This window comes from Cibotium barometz, chromosome 10, assembly GCF_041138505.1.
Source record: "Cibotium barometz isolate CiBa-2024 chromosome 10, ASM4113850v1, whole genome shotgun sequence".
NCBI lineage: Eukaryota > Viridiplantae > Streptophyta > Polypodiopsida > Cyatheales > Cibotiaceae > Cibotium > Cibotium barometz.
Window position 1 is genome coordinate 31501754 of NC_141055.1, and position 18311 is coordinate 31520064.

The window sequence follows — 18311 nt, forward strand, 5'->3', positions numbered from 1 at the left end:
GCAACTTGATGCTCGATACTCAAAGTCTATGAAGAAGATAGTATACGAGGGCCACAAGAAGTATCTCCCAGTGGACCATCCTTTGTGTGAGGGATTTGAGGTCTCCTCGCATATGGAAGAGTAGTGATTGGAGGAATTTATTGGAGTTGGATCCAACCTGTACACCTCCAGGAATGAAGCGTCTATCCATTTTCCATCAACTTCCATACTTGAATGACCTTCTAGTGAACCATCTTCTTGACCCAATGCACATTTTTAAGAATATAGCCGAAGTGCTTTGGAAAACCATCAAAGGAGCAAAGGAGAGCAAGGCACAACGAGATGATTTACAAGAGGTTCAACGTAGCCCAAATAAGAGTAGATGGAAAGGTGAAGCTACCAAAAGCACCTTGGATCATGACAAAGGATGAGCAACGGCGGGTAAAGAAGTGCATTAGTGAGTTTCATACCCCTACAGGATGCATGTATTCCTTGAAGGGAGCGTTTACAAAGGACGGTGAGCTTAGTGTCTTGAAGAGTCGTGATTGGCACAAATTCTTGCAATTCGTGCTTCCTATAGCCACCAAGGATTGCCTCAACGATGACATTAGAGCAATAATTTACAAAATTGGTGCAGTTGTATGTTGGATATCAAGGAAAGAGATTAGTAGAGACACATTGGAAGTAGCATGGCTAAACTCCATCGAGGCTATTACAATGGCTAAGAAATACTTTCCAATAAGTATTTTAACCATTCAATTGCACTTGCTAGTTCATGTGGTTGATGAAGTTGATGTGGCTAGGGTTGTCCATAGCCGATGGATGTTTTTCTTAGAGAGATTTATGAAGACACTTAAAGGATTTGTTCGTCAAAGATCTCGTCCTGAAGGTAGTATGGCAGCGGGATGTCTTGTTCAAGAATCACTTGTATATATAACTAAATTTCTCAGTATACGTATGATCCCGATATGCCAAGATTATGGACACAACAAGAAGATGATTGACTAGTTGGGGAAGAGCCACAAGGGAAAGGCCTTAACAATGGATGTAGCATTGCATGAGAAGATCAATAAATTTTGGATCTTAAACTCGCATGCTATGGAGAAATGGATCGAGAGATATAACTTGGTGAAGGCTGAAAGGGACCAAGCTCGTTTGAGTTTTAGAAGGGGTCGAACAACCCGCACACTACCATACTCAATAGAACTTGCACTTCTTCAGACTTTCCTTCTAATAAATGGCTTGAGCAAACCATACTACAAGCTAAACGCAATGGTGAACTATCAGACATCTATCAATAGAATTATACATGAATGATCAATAAGTGATGAGGAGGAGGAGCTTGCATATGGTTGTGATTTCCATGTATGTGAGTTAGAGATATCTACACATTGTCTTTTATGTTGTGGTTTCATGAATTTATACAATAAAAGTACTTATTTATTATGCTTGCAGTATCGTAAGCTTGGGACGACAATTTAGTCACACGGACGTCACTTTTGAGTGGAAGGAATAGATAAAAAGAGAACAACATTTGATTGTGGTGTGAAGGCTAATTTCATGCAAGAAAGTCGTTCAAGTGCAAGTGATGGCAATATTGAAGTAGGCATGCTAGATTATTATGGAACAATCCAAGATATTATCAAGGTGGGATTCAGAAAGTTTGATATGTTCATTTTTTATGTGAAATGGTTCAAGCTGGTAACTCAAGGGGGCCAAGTAACTGTACGCAAAGACAAGTGTGGATTTCTTCAAGTAGACCGCACAAAGATATGGACTGACCAAAGGGACACATTTGTGCTACCAGAGCACTGTGAGCAAGTCATCTTTGTGGAAGACCCGACAAATCATAAATGGTTGTTTTTGTGATCCAAATAAATTGAGTTTATATCATTTTTTGTTTCATAGTGCTTTCTTTTCTCTTATTGCTAGCGACTCAAGAGGTGGATCCTAACTCAAAGAAAAGGCACCATATCAACTTGGTGCTACTGCTCGACAAAGACTACTGCACAAGGAGAAGTATTCATCATAAAGCTCTACATGATAAGACTAAAGCTCAAAGACTACATGTACACTGCAACAAAATGAGGGTGTAGCAACAAAAATGGCAGCATTTTTATAACTAGAAGGGCAGGCAGCGACTCAAGAGGTGGATCCTAACTCAAAGAGAAGGAACCATATCAACTTGGTGCTATTGCTTGACAAAGACTACTGCACTAGGAGAAGTATTCATCATAAAGCTCTACATGATAAGACTGAAGCTCAAAGACTACATGTACACTGCAACAAAATGAGGGTGTAGCAACAAAAATGGCAGCATTTTTATAGCTAGAAGGGTAGGCAGATGTTGGGCTACTTTCACTGAATACTTTTGCGCTGCTTTGCAGTGAAAGCTCGATGTAGTAAAAAAAGAGCTGGGATAGACTCGGGAGTCTGCATAAGACTCCCCAGTCTACCCCAGCTCTTTTTTTAAAATTAAACAGAGTCGCACTTTCAATTTTATGACACAAACACAAACATAAGAAACACTTGAACTATTCAAGAATGCAATTGAGCCCAACATTTATTTTATTTCACACGAAGTGTCAGGCCTTTAGTCATATATACAAAAAAGGTCTACAATGAAGAGGTGGCGAACTGGAATCCTCATCGGATTCCAAGTGAAGATCATCGTTGTCTTTGTCATCCTCTTCGCTTCCTACAGCTTCATGCTCATAGTCATGATCCTCCTCTTCCTCTTCCCCTTCATCCTGCTTACCTCCCATCAAGCCCCAAATAAGCAAGGGCAATAAAATACAATTAGATTTAGAAAAGAGAAGAGTTTAGGCTCACTTACCTCATCTTCTTGAGTCCCCAAAATGGACTCATCCAAGTGTACGCCTCGCATACGCATCCACGCCCACAATTGCTGAGACGAGAGGCTCTACATCCATAGTCATACTCCTCCTTTGTTGGGTCACGCCCAACAACCTCCCTCTACAAAAAAAATAAAATTAGTTAAAGAAAATAATATAGTATAAAACAAAATGAAAGAAGGGAATAAATGATTACTAAGAATGGCACTTATTACGAAATGAGCAATGAAGGAGGACTTTCCTCCTGAGCCGAAGTGTGAAGCCCCTCGCCTCCATTCATATCTACCTCGATCCACATCACATCCATTTCACCTCACATCTCATTCATTCACATCTATTCCGAGTCACATCCTATCACATCTCATCCATTCACATCACATCACATCTCATCCATTCACATCCCATATCATTCATTCACATCCCGATTCACATGACATCACATCTCATTCATTCACATCGCGATTCACATCACATTACATCACATCTCATTCACTCATATCTATCCATTTCACATCACATCACCTCCATCCATTCACATCCATCATCACATCACATTCATTCATATCCATCACATTCATTCTCATCACCATCCCATCACATACACTCTATCCACATTACATCACATCACATCTCATTCATCCCATCCACATTACATCACATCCACATCATGTCTCATTCATACACATCTCATCTCATCCATCCACATCCACATCATGTCTCATTAATACACATCTCATCTCATCCATCCACATCCATCCAATCGTTCACATGTATGACTACCCACATCTATCCATACATTCATATCTATCACTTCATATCCACATATATTCATGTCACATCACATCACATTCTTTCACATACACATCCACATCCATTCTTTCACATACACATCCACATCCATTCTTGAACACATCCACATCCATTCTTTCACATACATCCACATCCATTCTTTCACATACACATACACATCCATTCTTTCACATACATCCACATCCATTCTTCACATACACATTTACATCCATTTTCATCACATACACATCCACATCCATTTACTTCCCATCTCACCCTTTCACATATCCTCTCTTCTCATTCTCATCTCATCATTCACATCCACATCAATTTACTTCTTCACATCTCATCCACATTCATTTTCATTACACCACATCCTATCACATCCCATTTACTAGCTTTTTCTACTTTGATACCTATAATGGGACTTTTTCTAAATTTCTGCCAATTGCTTGGCTTAGATAAAGGTTCTTTTTCTCGACAACTATTTCCATATTCTTTCTCAATTTTTCAAATGAATTTTATTCAATATTCCTCTTTTGAATAAAATAATTCATAGGATTTATAAAAATCAATTCTACCCATATTTCCACTTTTAATGAATGTCATGGGAATTCCTCTTTTATCATCAAATATTTATCATAAAATAAATTCATCTAAATTAAAATACCCATTAATTCAATATGCTAGGAATTTCTCTTTTTCCATCTAAATGATTGAATTCCAATTGTCATAGGAATTCCTCTTTTACCATTTAAATATTTCTCATAGATAAAATAAATTTATCTAAAATTTATCTTTAAATTTAAATAAAATATCCAATAATTCCAATATACTAGAAATTTCTCTTTTTCCATCTAAATGATTGAATTTCAATTGTCATAGGAATTCCTCTTTTATCATTAAGTATAATTACCATAATTTTCTCATTTCTTAATTATTTAATTACACATAAACTTAAAAATTAGTTTTCCATTGATTGTGACAAAAACCATTCTTTTAATATAGGATATTCAGTCCTAGAATATGATAGGAAGTCCTCTTTTCACATTATACATAAGAATGAATTATGCATCAATTTCTTAAAATTTTTGCCATAGCTCTGCTGCTATTTACTGGCAATTTTTAATTTTTATGAAAAGAATAAGACATAGTAAAATAATTATGATAGTATAACTATCTTTTAGCAATAAATCTAATTTATGGATTTATCCCATAATATTACCATATTTTTCAAGCATATAAGTATAAAAACCATTTTCTTAAATCTCTAGCTTCACAAGCCTAGAGTTTGATTTATGAATAGAGAATTTGTCCATGAGAAGCATTAATTGAATATATAATATGTCATAGGAATGACCATTCTTTGGGGGAGAGAGAGATATGCTTAAAAAACATTTTAATTTAAGCATAAATGGAAACTTTATAAGATTTATTCACTAAAATTCATTAGAGAGCTTCAATTGCATTAGAGAGCCATTCAATTGCATTAGAGAGCCATTAAATTTTATACTTCTCAAACTTGAGAGGGGTTGAGAAGTGAGAAACATTTAGTGATTATAAGAAAAAGACTATAAATCACACTTTACCTCTTATTTTGTTTAATTCTTTAGTCTAACGAGAGGCCCCCAACCAATCAATTGGTTTAGTATGTTGATGAAGACTCCAAAGAAGGTTGAGAAGAGAGAAAAACTCCATTCTCTCCGAATTGTAGAGGATTTTTAGAGGATAATAGAAAATATCATTATTTCAAAATAATACTGGCATGGTATAGTTCACATATTCTTTTACAAAGGGCTAAGGGTCTATTTATAGGTGAGACAGGCCTCTAACCAAGTCCAACTAGTTTCTATAATTTTCTAGGTTCAGTTTGAATTTGGACAAGATTTGGACGAGTTTGGCTCCCTTTTTGATTTGGTTTGATCCATGAGAGAGGAGAGATAAAAATATCTTATTATTTTTTAGTTTAAAACTCCTCCATACATGTGAAATAGGTGCCTCCTTGAAGAGCCCCCTTCTCCTTACCAAGGTGTCAAAAATATATCATTATACCCAAAATATCTCTTTTTTTTTAGTAATATTCATAGTTTTTTACTAATAAACCTTGTACTCAGTCAACTCTTTATCTTTTGTGGGCATTTACTCATTTTTGGGTATTTTTATTTTATAAATTGGATTTATCTCCTCCCCACACTTGGATTGATCTTATTGGCCCATAGGAACCTTAATTGGACCATAATCCAAAAATTTCTGAAAATCTAGACCCTTAGGCTAAGGTCCTTTATACCTATTTTCAATTAATTCTAATTGCATATTAGAAAGTTCTTTTTTAATTTCTGTTTCAAGGGAAACCATTTTAGACACTAGGAGGATTTTTATATCCAAAAATATCTCAATTTTGGGTTACCTCCCTCTATACATTTTCTCTCTCCAGGCCAAAATAGGGTAAAACATGATCTTTCTTTTATTTCAGAGAGGGGAATAATTATAAGAACAGAAGGAGAGGTTCTTACACCTGTACACCTCAAAAGCTGGAGGGAGGAATCTTACACATGTAAATCTTTAAGGACTTTGTGAAACAAAGAGCCAGGCCACAAGAGAGCATGGTAGAGAGATGGTTGACCCAAGAGTCTCTTGTGTATATCTCAAAACATCTATAACGCATACTAGATCCTTCCATGCCATGATTATGGAGCAATGAGGAGGATGAACAACTAATCACTAATGTGCCTCAAGGAAAAGGAAAGCAATGAAGACTAGATAAAGGATTACGCCACAAGGTGAATACATTCTGCATTCTAAATAGTCCTATCATGGAGAAGTAGAATGGGAGATACAAGGATGCAATCAATAGATGAAAGGGGATGAGAGAAGAGCTTTTAGAAGAGCAAATAGATGCTTGCCATTCCTGCCTAGCTTGGAACCTCTACCAAATGTGATTAATATAGAATGGCTTCGTATGGCAATATCGACGGCATCGCAAAATGCAAAGATGATCACAAGAGAAGAGCATGAGTATGCAAGAGGATGTGACTCTCAATTAACTACATTCTTCATCTATGTCTCATGTATATACATGTTTAATGTACTATACTAAATGTCATGATTTTGTTTAATGTTACTAAAAAATATATGATGCAATATGGTCATAGGGAAGACACTTTCGCATGGAGCGTGTGGATTCTCAAAGAGACACATTTGATTGTGGTGTGATGATAACTTTTGAGCAAGAAAGTCCAGCTAATAAACATGATACCAATGTCATAGAGGACGATCTTCAATATTTTGGAACTATTCAAGATATTCTTGACGTTGGATTTAGAGCATTTAGTCAATTCATCTTTGATTTAAAATGGTTCAAGGTGATATATAGAGGTCCTCAAGCAACCGTGAAGAAACATCCAAATGGGTTCTTTCAAATTGATTCCACAAAGTTTTGAAATGATTATGAAAGATACTTAAGTACTACCTCAACACTGTGAACAGGTTAGTAACCCAACGAATCCCAAATTAAATCTTGATATAGTATAACAAAAGTGTAACCCCTTTGCTTTGTGATATTAGGTTGTGTTTCACACGCTGATCGAATTAATCCAAAGTAGTGGTATGTTATACAAGTTTCCCCTGGTTCAAAATATATCTTTTAAGATCAAGATGTGGAGGCCAAATCTCTAGATGAGGTGCAAGTACTACCTCAAATTGGCTCATTGGAAGAAGATGATGAAGAAAATATTTTGGAGGGGGCCGATCAAGAGCATGAGGAACATCAATCCGAAGAAGATGATGAGTCACCTATCAATCATGACAATGATTCATTGGATCATGATAGTGATATTGATATTGATATGGAATCCCATCTTTTCATTGAGCTTCTATTAGATATAGACATTGATGAAGCAACACATCTGGCTTTATTACAAGATGGGATAGATTCTCAAAAGTTTTCAACTATCTCTTTTTTTGCTCGAAACATGGTTCTAACGTTCTAATGGATGTTTTTTTTAAATTATAAATCATTTTTTGTGTATGACATGTATTTTTTGATTTTAGCATCCAACTCTTTGAAATTTCATGATGCAGCAAAAATAGTAGCGTAATTTCGTTGCTATTTTCACTCCACAACAGCGAAATCACAGTATAGCAACGAAATTTTGTTGCTATACGCAGTTCTCGGCACCAAAATTTCGTTGTCCCCTTAGCGTTAGGGAACAACAAAAATTCACTGTTGTAAGCATTGCTAAGGAAGGAAACTTTGCTATGGAGCAGTGAGAGGAACCCTCGATATCCCGACAGAATAAACGCTACTAGAAAATGATGCTATGCCCCTGATGTGTTGTAGTGGAAGAAGGGAAGAACCATGTGGATTTGTGAGTTTAAGGAGGTATATACCCTCTCAACCCATCAACTAGTAAGCCTCCATCATTCAACACTTTACATGATCTTGTTCGATTCATTGGGGATAGTAGAGAAGGCTTATTTGGGTATTGCTCAAGATTAAACAAGCAAGCTATCATTTCCCATTATCAACACAAACACATGGCTGAAACTATTCTTGGTGTGTACTTGAAAACTCTATTAAAGGGCTTGAAAACATTATGCTCTCACAAACGTAACATGTAAATGAGCTAGATAATCATCTCAAGAAGAGATGACAGAGCTTAGACAAACTAACAAAAAATTGGAGGAACACACAGTCCAAAAAACCCAACTAAAAGATACTCCTCTTGGGTTAAGGGAAAGGTCTAGGTAGTTTAAGAGTGTAACATGCCTAGCAACACATGAGAGTTCTAATAAGAAGAAACGGATGAAGCTTTCTTGAAGCTACATGAATAGTGTGGGAGGATTTTGCATTGATAATCCGATGGATAAAACTAGAATGAAGATTCATCAATCTCATATGGAGGAATGAAGTCGCTTCATAAGCATTTGCTATCAATAGTCTTCTAATTTCTGCACCTATTCCTTGTAAAAAGTTAAAAAGTCTATGATTTATTTGTTCCAAGACTGGAATGTCTTCATCATCATCATGTATACACCTATACAAAAAATAGACATTAGAAAGGTAAGAGTTTATATAAATATATCACATGGAAAGACAACGCAATATGTGCAATATGTTATAATTGGAATATTCATATCATCGCAACATCCTTCCATGTAGTATATTTTGACATTAAAAAGATAAAAATATAGGAATGTACCAAATGGAAAGAGAGTGTGATATGTGTAAAATGTTTAATATAATTTATTCATATAGCACAGTCCTTCTATGGCATACTAAAATGTTTAGAAAATGGCTATTGGGAGAGCTTTGTATTGTTGAACTTGATTGGGAGAACTGGCGATCTTACTTGCACATGGTAAAGAACTTTGAAAAATGTTGGGCCATCGCTTTTTATACTACTCTTAGCAAATGTATAAGCTCCTTATGGCAATATGACTAGTCAGATAGTGGACACGTGGTAGTACCTTGACACGTGTAAATCAGTATGTAGACAAATACCAATATAATTGACTATGGCATAGACACGTGTAAGTCAATACGTAGACACGTGCCAATATAATTGATCGTGGCATTGATACATAAAAGTCAGTATGTAGACACGTGCCAATATAATTGACTGTGGCATTGATCCGTGGGCAGTACAACTTCACATGAACCAGCCATGTACGACTTCACGTGAACTGTATGCACGTGGTAGCACATTTGCTGACCACACATGTGAAAATCCCATCTATATATGCACCCAGAATCCCATCTATATATGCACCCACACATGTAATTTGTTGCCATATATATATAGGCAGTGATGTGTGTGAACACACTTAGGACCGCCGGGGCACTTTTTCCCTCTTTAGGAGGTTTTTTCCCCCAGCTTGTGTATACGCCCATCACTCTAGGGCTAACTTATCTTTTGTACATTGACACAATCTAATACACTTTGTGTTGTGTGCATTCTTGCTTCTTCTTCTCCAAGCTTTGTGTGCTTTCCTGCAACCCTAATTCCAACAATTGGTATCAGAGTAGGCATCGGCTCCCAGGGCTACGCTACCGGCACCCTCCGACTCACGTTCTCCGATTGAGGTGAGCTTTCACGAGCGCTTGCAGGTTCCTATACTCTACAAGTATACCCGTAGGACTTTGCGTTCTCAGAAATTGCATCTTAGGTTGTTTCGGGCTCCGTTTTTGCATTTCAAGTTCTGCACAGGTGTCTTCGTCATTTTCTACAGAAATTTCGACAGTGCAGTTTTCTGTAAAACAGGCATACGTGTTCTATTGTGGACCATGCTACATAGCACGAGTTGTTTTTTGTTCAATCTTTGCTTCATTACAGGTAGCTTTTGCATCAGTTTCAGTCAGTGGCCATGGTTGATAACAGCAATGATGTATTTCGCATGTTATCTGCTGATGACAAATTGGATGGAGACAGCAACTACCCACTTTGGGCATACATGATGCAGCATGTTTTGGTTGCAAAAGGAGTGTGGAACATTGTGCAAGGTATGGATGTACGTCCAGGTTCTGTGGATGTAGGATCTGTTGAGGATGTTGCAGGTTCTAGCAGCTCTACTGTTGCTGCTGTTTTACCCACTGCTGAATAAACTCGTTGGGATGGTAAAGATGCGCAAGCTCATGCCTTGATTGCACTTTCTGTCAAACGTAACATCACCCCACATATTCATTCAGCCAAAACAGCAAAACAGGCTTGGGATATTCTAGCTGGTTTGTATGCATGTCGTAATGAGGCAAAAATCTCTTACTTGCGTAAAGAGCTAGAATTGAAGATTATGCAGGAAGATGATGACATGAATGTTTTTCTTGCTGAGATTAAAGATATCAAAGAACAGTTGATTTCTGCAGGTGAGATTATTCCTGATCATTCTCTTGTGCAGACTGTTCTTGATGCTTTACCGGAGACATATCAGACTTTTGCTTCCACGTGGAGACTTCTTGCTGAGGACAGACCTGATGCTGTCAAGTATGATACTTTAGTCAACAAGCTCTTGCAAGAAGTGCAGTCCAGGCAAAACAGGGCCAGGCAGCGTGCAGTTGATCAAGCATTTATTGCTGCCCAGCAGCAGAAAAGAAGTGGTAAGGAAGTCCCTTCCACTGTTTCTTCTCCTATTAGCAGGTCTGCAACTTCTTCTCCTTCCACAGCAGGTAGCAACAATAAGTCTGAGAAGGCTCTTGATAAAGGCAAGAAAAAGACTAGGTACAACTATTGTAAGGCAAATGATCATGTCATTAAGAATTGCCCTAAGCTAAAGGCTAAAGAGGCAAAGAAGAAAGAGTCAAATGCAGCCACAATAGCGGATGCTTCTACAAATGCAGATTTTACAAATGTTGTGCAAGATACAGAATGGGCGTTTAGCGTGTATTGTCAGTATGATCCATCTGTACATGATGCATGTTTGGCAGTTTCTGTTGACTCTAATGTATGGTATTTTGACAGTGGTGCTATAAAGCACATTACCTCGCATCGTGATATATTCACTTGTCTTGAGGCTGTCTCTAATGGGAATACTGTCACATGTGCCAATAATGCTTCTTACCCAGTGAAGGGCATTGGTAAAATTATGCTTACTACTGCAAATGGCAGCGCTTTCACACTTTCAGATGCTTTGTATGTGCCAGGGATAAAGAAGAATCTATTGTCTATCTCTGCGCTTGCTAGACTTGGACTTATAGTCAAATTTGTGGATGACAGATGTTTGTTCATGATTTGACTTCTGGTGATACGATTATTGCATCTGGCACCTTGTTTCGTGGGTTGTATAGGCTCAATTATTATGACAAGTGTGTGGAAGATTCAGCAAATGCAGTTTCTAATGAAAAGACTGTTTCAGATGCAAAACTATGGCATGCTCGTTTTGGTCATCTGAACTTTGCTAGTTTGCTGCGTTTGCAGAAATTTGATATGGTTGCTTCATTGCCCCCTCTTGAGGCACCATTGAAACATGTTTGTGAAGGCTGTATTTTGGGCTAAATGCAGCGTTCTGCGTTTCCAAAGGATGGTTCTGTGCGGGCCACTCGCAAATTGCAACTTGTACATAGTGATGTACGTGGGCGTATGCAAACTCCGTCATTTGGTAAACACTTCTACTTCGTGACTTTCATTGATGATTACTCACGGCATGCATGGGTATATCCACTGAAGGCAAAGTCCGAAGTGTTTTTGTGCTTCAAACAGTTTTTTCTTATGGTTGAAAATGTATCCAATTGTACTGTGGGCACCCTCCATTCTGATCGAGGTGGGGAGTACTTGTCTAAAGAATTTGATGCATTTCGGGCTAGTCGTGGGATAAAACACCAATGTACAGTGCCGTATACCCCTCAGCAAAATGGTGTTATTGAGAGAAAAAATAGGTCACTTATGGAGATGGCACGATGTATGGTCAAGAGCCAAGCTTTGCCACATGCATTTTGGCTTGAGGCTGTCATGTGTGCTGCATATGTACTCAACAGGTGTCCCACTAAGGCCTTGCAGTCTATTACTCCATACGAAGCTTGGCATGGCAGGAAGCCTTCTATTGGTCACTTGCGTGTCTTTGGTTGCTTGGCCTATGCTTTAGTGCCTGAGCAACAACGCAGAAAATTGGATGATAAGGCTGTCAAATGCATTTTTGTTGGCTACAGTGCTGAGAGCAAGGGTTACAGATTGTATCATCCACAGTCAAAGCATATCTTGATTAGTCAAGATGTTGTTTTTGTGGAAGATGCTGTGCAGCCTTTGTTATCATGTACCAAAGAGACAGGTGTGAGCTCACGGGATGTATTTGATACGTTGTTGCCTCTATTTACAGGTGGAAATTCAAATGTAAGTCCTAATGAGGCAAATATTCAGCCTATGCAGATTTCAAACGACATCATAGATCAGCCTATTTCTGATGCAGATTTACAGTATATAATTTTTGAGGATAGGGCTGAAAATGAGCAGGCTAAAAATATGCCTAAATGGCTGGTGCAAAACCTTGCGTGATAGTAAAATTGATGCACCTATATCTAGTCATACTCGTTCAGGTTTTTAGCATGCCTCTTATGCATCAGATTGTTATGCTTTGGCTGTGTCTAGTATGTGTGAAGAGGAAGAATCTCTTTCATTTGATGAGGCACAAAAATCAAAAAATTGGTTGGCTACAATGCAAACTGAATATGATGCTATAATGAAGAATGGTACATGGTCTTTATGTGATTTGCCTATTTGTAAAAAGGCCATGTAAGTGGGTTTTTAAGTTGAAACGAAAGCCAGATGGCAGTGTTGATCACTATAAGTCTAAACTTGTTGCAAAGGGTTATGCTCAAGAAAAGGGAATTGATTTTGATGAGACCTTTGCTCCCACTTGTCGTATGACTACCATTCGTAGCATTTGTGCATTGGCAGCTCATAATGGTTGGAATGTACATCAGTTGGACATAAAGACTGTGTTCTTAAATGGAGATTTGCATGAGGAGGTGTATGTATCGCAGCCTCGTGGTTTTGTTCAAAGAGGGCAGGAAAACAAAGTGTGTAGGTTGAAAAAGGCTTTATATGGTTTAAAGCAAGCTCCACGAGCTTGGTATGAAAAGATACATGCATATTTGACTGCACATGGTTTTCAGAATAGTCCAACAGAAAGCACTTTGTATGTTAAACGTGTGGATGATGTACATCTAATCATTGCTCTCTATGTCGATGACATGCTGCTCACAGGACCAAATGAAAGTCATATTGCTGATTTTAAGGCTGATTTGAATGCCTCTTTTGAGATGTCAAATTTGGGGCATTTGCATCATTATTTGGGGATACAATTTAAGCAGTGTGATGGAGGTATTGCTTTGTGTAAGACAAAGTATATTGAGACATTGTTGCAGAGATTTGGCCTTGAAGACTACAAGCCTATTGCTACTCCAATGGAGACAGGTTTGAAGTTGAGTCTTCATGATGCTGGAGATCACTTTGATGTCACACTCTATCAGACAGCTGTTGGTTGCCTCATTTATGTATGCATTACGAGGCCGGACATTTAGTTTGCAGTCTCACAGGTGAGCAAGTTTATGCATAGCCTAGGGTCTTAGCATTGGAAGGCAGTTAAACGCATCTTTCGCTACTTAAGTGGCACCATACATCTTGGGTTGTTTTATCTTCCCAAGGGGGGATCGTTGTTGCCACCAGATTTACATGCTTTTTCGGACTCAGATTGGGCTGGTTGCTATGACACAAGAGTGTCCACAAGTGGTTTTTGTTTCATGCTCGGTAGCTCATGCATATCTTGGTTGAGCAAGAAGCAACCTATTGTGGCCACTTCTAGTTGTGAAGCTGAGTACAGGGCAGCTTTCACAGCTACGGTTGAGTATGTGTGGCTCAGACGGCTTATGGCTGACTTGGGTATTGGACAGGAGTCTGCCACCTCTATCTTCACTGACAGTCAGAGTGCATTGGCAGTTGCGAGAAACCCAGTTTTTCATGCTCGCACAAAGCACATTGAGGTGCATTATCACTATGTCAGGGAGAGACTCTCAGCAGGAGAGATCAGCTTGGCCTATGTGCCAACACAGGACAACCTCGCTGATCTTTTCACAAAGGCGCCTCCTCGTGAGAAGTTCGAAGCTTTCCGCAAAGCTTTGGGCTTGCTCCCCTTTGTGGACTGATCTACTTTGGGCATGGCACTCCCCTATACATGAGTGCCAGCTCTCGTTCACACCATCACTCCCAGGGGGGATTTGTTGCCATATATATATAGACAGTGATGTGTGTGAACACACTTAGGACCGTCGGGGCACTTTTTTCCTCTTTAGGAGGTTTTTTCCCCCAGCTTGTATATATGCCCATCACTCTAGGGCTAACTTATCTTTTGTACATTGACACAATCTAATACACTTTGTGTTGTGTGCATTCTTGCTTCTTCTTCTCCAAGCTTTGTGTGCTTTCCTGCAACCCTAATTCCAACAAAAATCCCATCTATATATGCACCCAGAATCTTTATGTGCATTTAATTAGATAAAAATAGAGAACCATTCAAGGACTTTAATAAAATATGGCTGCCAAATTACATAGGTGATCTAAGGTTTTTAGAAGTAATTTTAAAAGAAGCTGGCCGCTGGATCGCATAGGTGCTTCCTTCTATTTTTGGGAGGTTCAAGAGGATCACCCAATACACATGCAGGTCTCTTTTCATCCCTCTCTCCCTCTCTCTACCTTGCTGCTCTACAATCCCTATCACTCTCTCTCTCTCCTGGCAATCGCCCAGTACACATGCACGTCTCTCTCTTGTTTTCACATACATCAAGCCGCTAGATGCTATGAGTGTATTGGCTAGAGGTGTTGTAGCATGGCATGGTTGGTAATAGACAAATCTGCACCCTGATAGAGTAATATGAAAAATGATTACGCTCGATAAACCATTCTGCAACAACAGCATGTGTGATTCTCTCTTTGTTGTGCTCCGGCAAGGGACAAAGCGAATCAAAGAGGGAGGGATGGGAAAGGGGGCGCCAGCTGCCAAACTGCATGGCAGCGGCATCTTTCAAGCTGCAGATAAGAGGGTAGTGGTTGGTTAGAGCAGTGTGACCCACTCTTGTAAAATTCCCAAGGAAGGAGGAGGAGGAGTAAGGCACCAGAATGTGCAAGAAGGAGCCACCATTGAAGCCATACCAACCGAACCAGAGAATAAAGGTGCCCAACACTACGAGATTAATTGGAGAGGAGGGGCACATCAATAGTGGGGGTGTCGTCAACGTTGCTCGATTATTTAAGGATGATAATCTGCACCATTTTCATGTACAGTACAATTGTTGGTCTTTTCCCACTTTTTCATGATGATGGCACTCAGGTCAGGAGGAGCTCGCATGCTTATTCTCTTTCTTGTGTGCCTTGTGAGTGCACACGCTTAAGCTTGTGGGGCAACATGGCGGCTACAAGCGTTGTGTCTAGTGACATTGACCAAGGAGGAGGACACTCTATCGCTGAGAATGGTGCATTTTCTGGGGGTAATATCACACATTGTAATCTTTTTGATGGTTGGGACCATGGCTAGGGCCACCACAAGAAGCATCACCACAGCAAAAATCGCCATGGCCATAAGAAGCATCACCACAAGAAACATCACCATGGCCACAAGAGAAGACACCACATGAAACATGACTAGAAGAAACACAGTGATTAAGATGCCATCTAAATAAAGCCCCTTAAGTAATTAAGAATCAAGTGGCCTCATCTAGCCATCTAAATAAAGCCCCATCAGTACTCTGTTAAGTAATTAAGAATCAAGTGGCCTCATCTAGCTTGAAGCTAGCCATGCCATGGCGTTGTGGTGGGTGTGAATGCCCTTGCTTGGCCGCCCATTCATGTCAAAGTGGCCATCTAAATAAAGCCCCATTAGTACTCTGTTAAGTAATTAAGAATCAAGCGGCCTCATCTAGCTTGTTGATGCTAGCCATGCCATGGCGTTGTGGTGGGTGTGAATGCCCTTGCTTGGCCGCCCATTCACATCAAAGTGGCCTATCCACGGGCCTTCAATATGAGAAGTCCCCATAAGCTTACTATGACACCCATCATGTGCACCACGTCGTTGTTGGTGAAGTCCCCAGGGCTTCAGAGCCTAGCAGCAAGTGGCCGACTTTGGCGCTTGCGCTGAGCTAGCCGTCCACCACCGACCAAAGGGAATGTTTTTTAGATGCAGTTCCATGTGCATTAAGCTTGAATATGGGCTTGCTATGGTGCTCATACCCCTCTATCCCCTGATCCAGCGTGACACCACTGGGTACATGAAGCCGGTTTGGAAGGAGAAAAGGAGGTAGGCCACGAACTGCGTGCACTCTCAGCGATAGAGCCTTAATAGAAAGCGAGTTGTTCTAGTGATCTTCCTTCAAGAACTATCCTTGTGTGGCTTGAAGTGTTTAATTATACAACAAGACTTGGTGGCTTTGGAATCACGAGTATATATGACACAGAATGTCATATTTGTTGTTGAATGTCACATTCTTATTGGTCCAAAGCTTAATCCAAATCTGATACAAGCAATTAAAATGCACCCCCTTTTTTAAGATTTTTGGCCCTAATGAGAGAAGCTAATGCTAATGCATTGTGCCACCAATCTTCCTAAGCTAAGAGAGTTAGTCATGCTAGCATAGAGGTGGATTTTTGCATCTGTCAAGATTGCATGACGTGACTCCTGATTCTGTTTCCAGATAAGAGTCACGTCCAGATAGGAATGACTCTGAGTGAAAATCCCATTGATAAGGCATATCGTAACAAGAAATTTCTCAACACAAAGGAGGTATCAAATAGACGTATACAATACAGAAAATGGAGAATTGCAAGGACAAGTCACTTGTATCACTAGTTGAGAGGCTTATCCCAAAGCATAGTGTCGTATCACCCTCTCAATTGTCTTCTCTACTCTCTTCTCTATCTTGTATCTCTCATCCCTAGATAGTTCCCCTTTACATCTTCTCTCAGGTGCTACCCGTTGGGACAAGATTCAGTTTACAAGGTTGTTAGAAGAAAGAAAATTCATGTCCTGAGAGTTTGTTGCCCAACAGATATATTGGGTGGCGATGCTGGTGGCAAGGCTGGGCGCCGCAGATGGTGGATGACCCCCAACACTAAGTGCCATCAATACTCTCCTAGCATATATCTCCAACTACGCTAAATTTACAATGAAGGTGGTAACTTATCCTCGAAGAGGAGCCTCTTTTGCCTCTTTAATGATGCAAAAGGCTCTCCACATCATAATGGTTGTGGTCACTTTCACCTCTAGCATGTTCTTGTCTCCAAGGTCTACCCACCACTTAATCATCTCCTACATCCAAAATAATATTAGTCAGCACACAAATCTAATTAAACACATTAATCCTAGAAGATGATATGAATAAAAGGCACATCTTTTAAAAACAATCCCCAAAATATCCTTGATAAAATAATGGGCGTCCCCATAGAGGTTGGGACTAACAAAAGTAGAGCTATTTTCACATAAAATAATGGGTGTCTCCATAGAGTTTATGACTAATAGGAGTAGAGCTATTTCCACATAAAATGGATGAAAATAGACCTTTTATTACTTGAACTAAACTAAAATTTTCATAGATTCAGCATGATTAGGACTACTTTCTCACATAATTTTATTGCATAATCACATAAATGAATTTCTATAATTAATTTACTAATTATGTTCAACTACTTAGAGACTTTGAAGTTAGTTTTTCAAATAGAGATCTTGGAAAATCTAACTGTTAAAAATGAAATCTGTACTCTTTTTATATATCTTCAAAAACTATAATAATTATTTTTTAAAAAACTACATGCAAAAATTACTCAATAAAACAAGTTAACATCATCATTACATGCCTTTCTTGAGAGCAAAGTGGGGATGGAATTGGAGTTAAAAAACAAGGAAGTTATTATCATTTTATGATCATGATGTCAACATGTTCAAGTTTGGGGGGACATGCCATGCATGAAATTTGGTTTTTGAAAATTTTTATTTTCAATTGGACCATATGTTTAAGTGCAGGCTAACAATGTGATGCTTTATTAGAAGAGTTAAATGTCAAATTTCTTTGTCAAGTGGGTGAGATTAGCCATTTTTAGTGAAAATGACTATTTTTTTTAACTACCAAAACATATTTAAAGGTGAACCAAAGTGATTGCAATAATTACAAGTATTAGAGATTTTCAAGGTCACAAATGTTGTTATAGGTATATATTT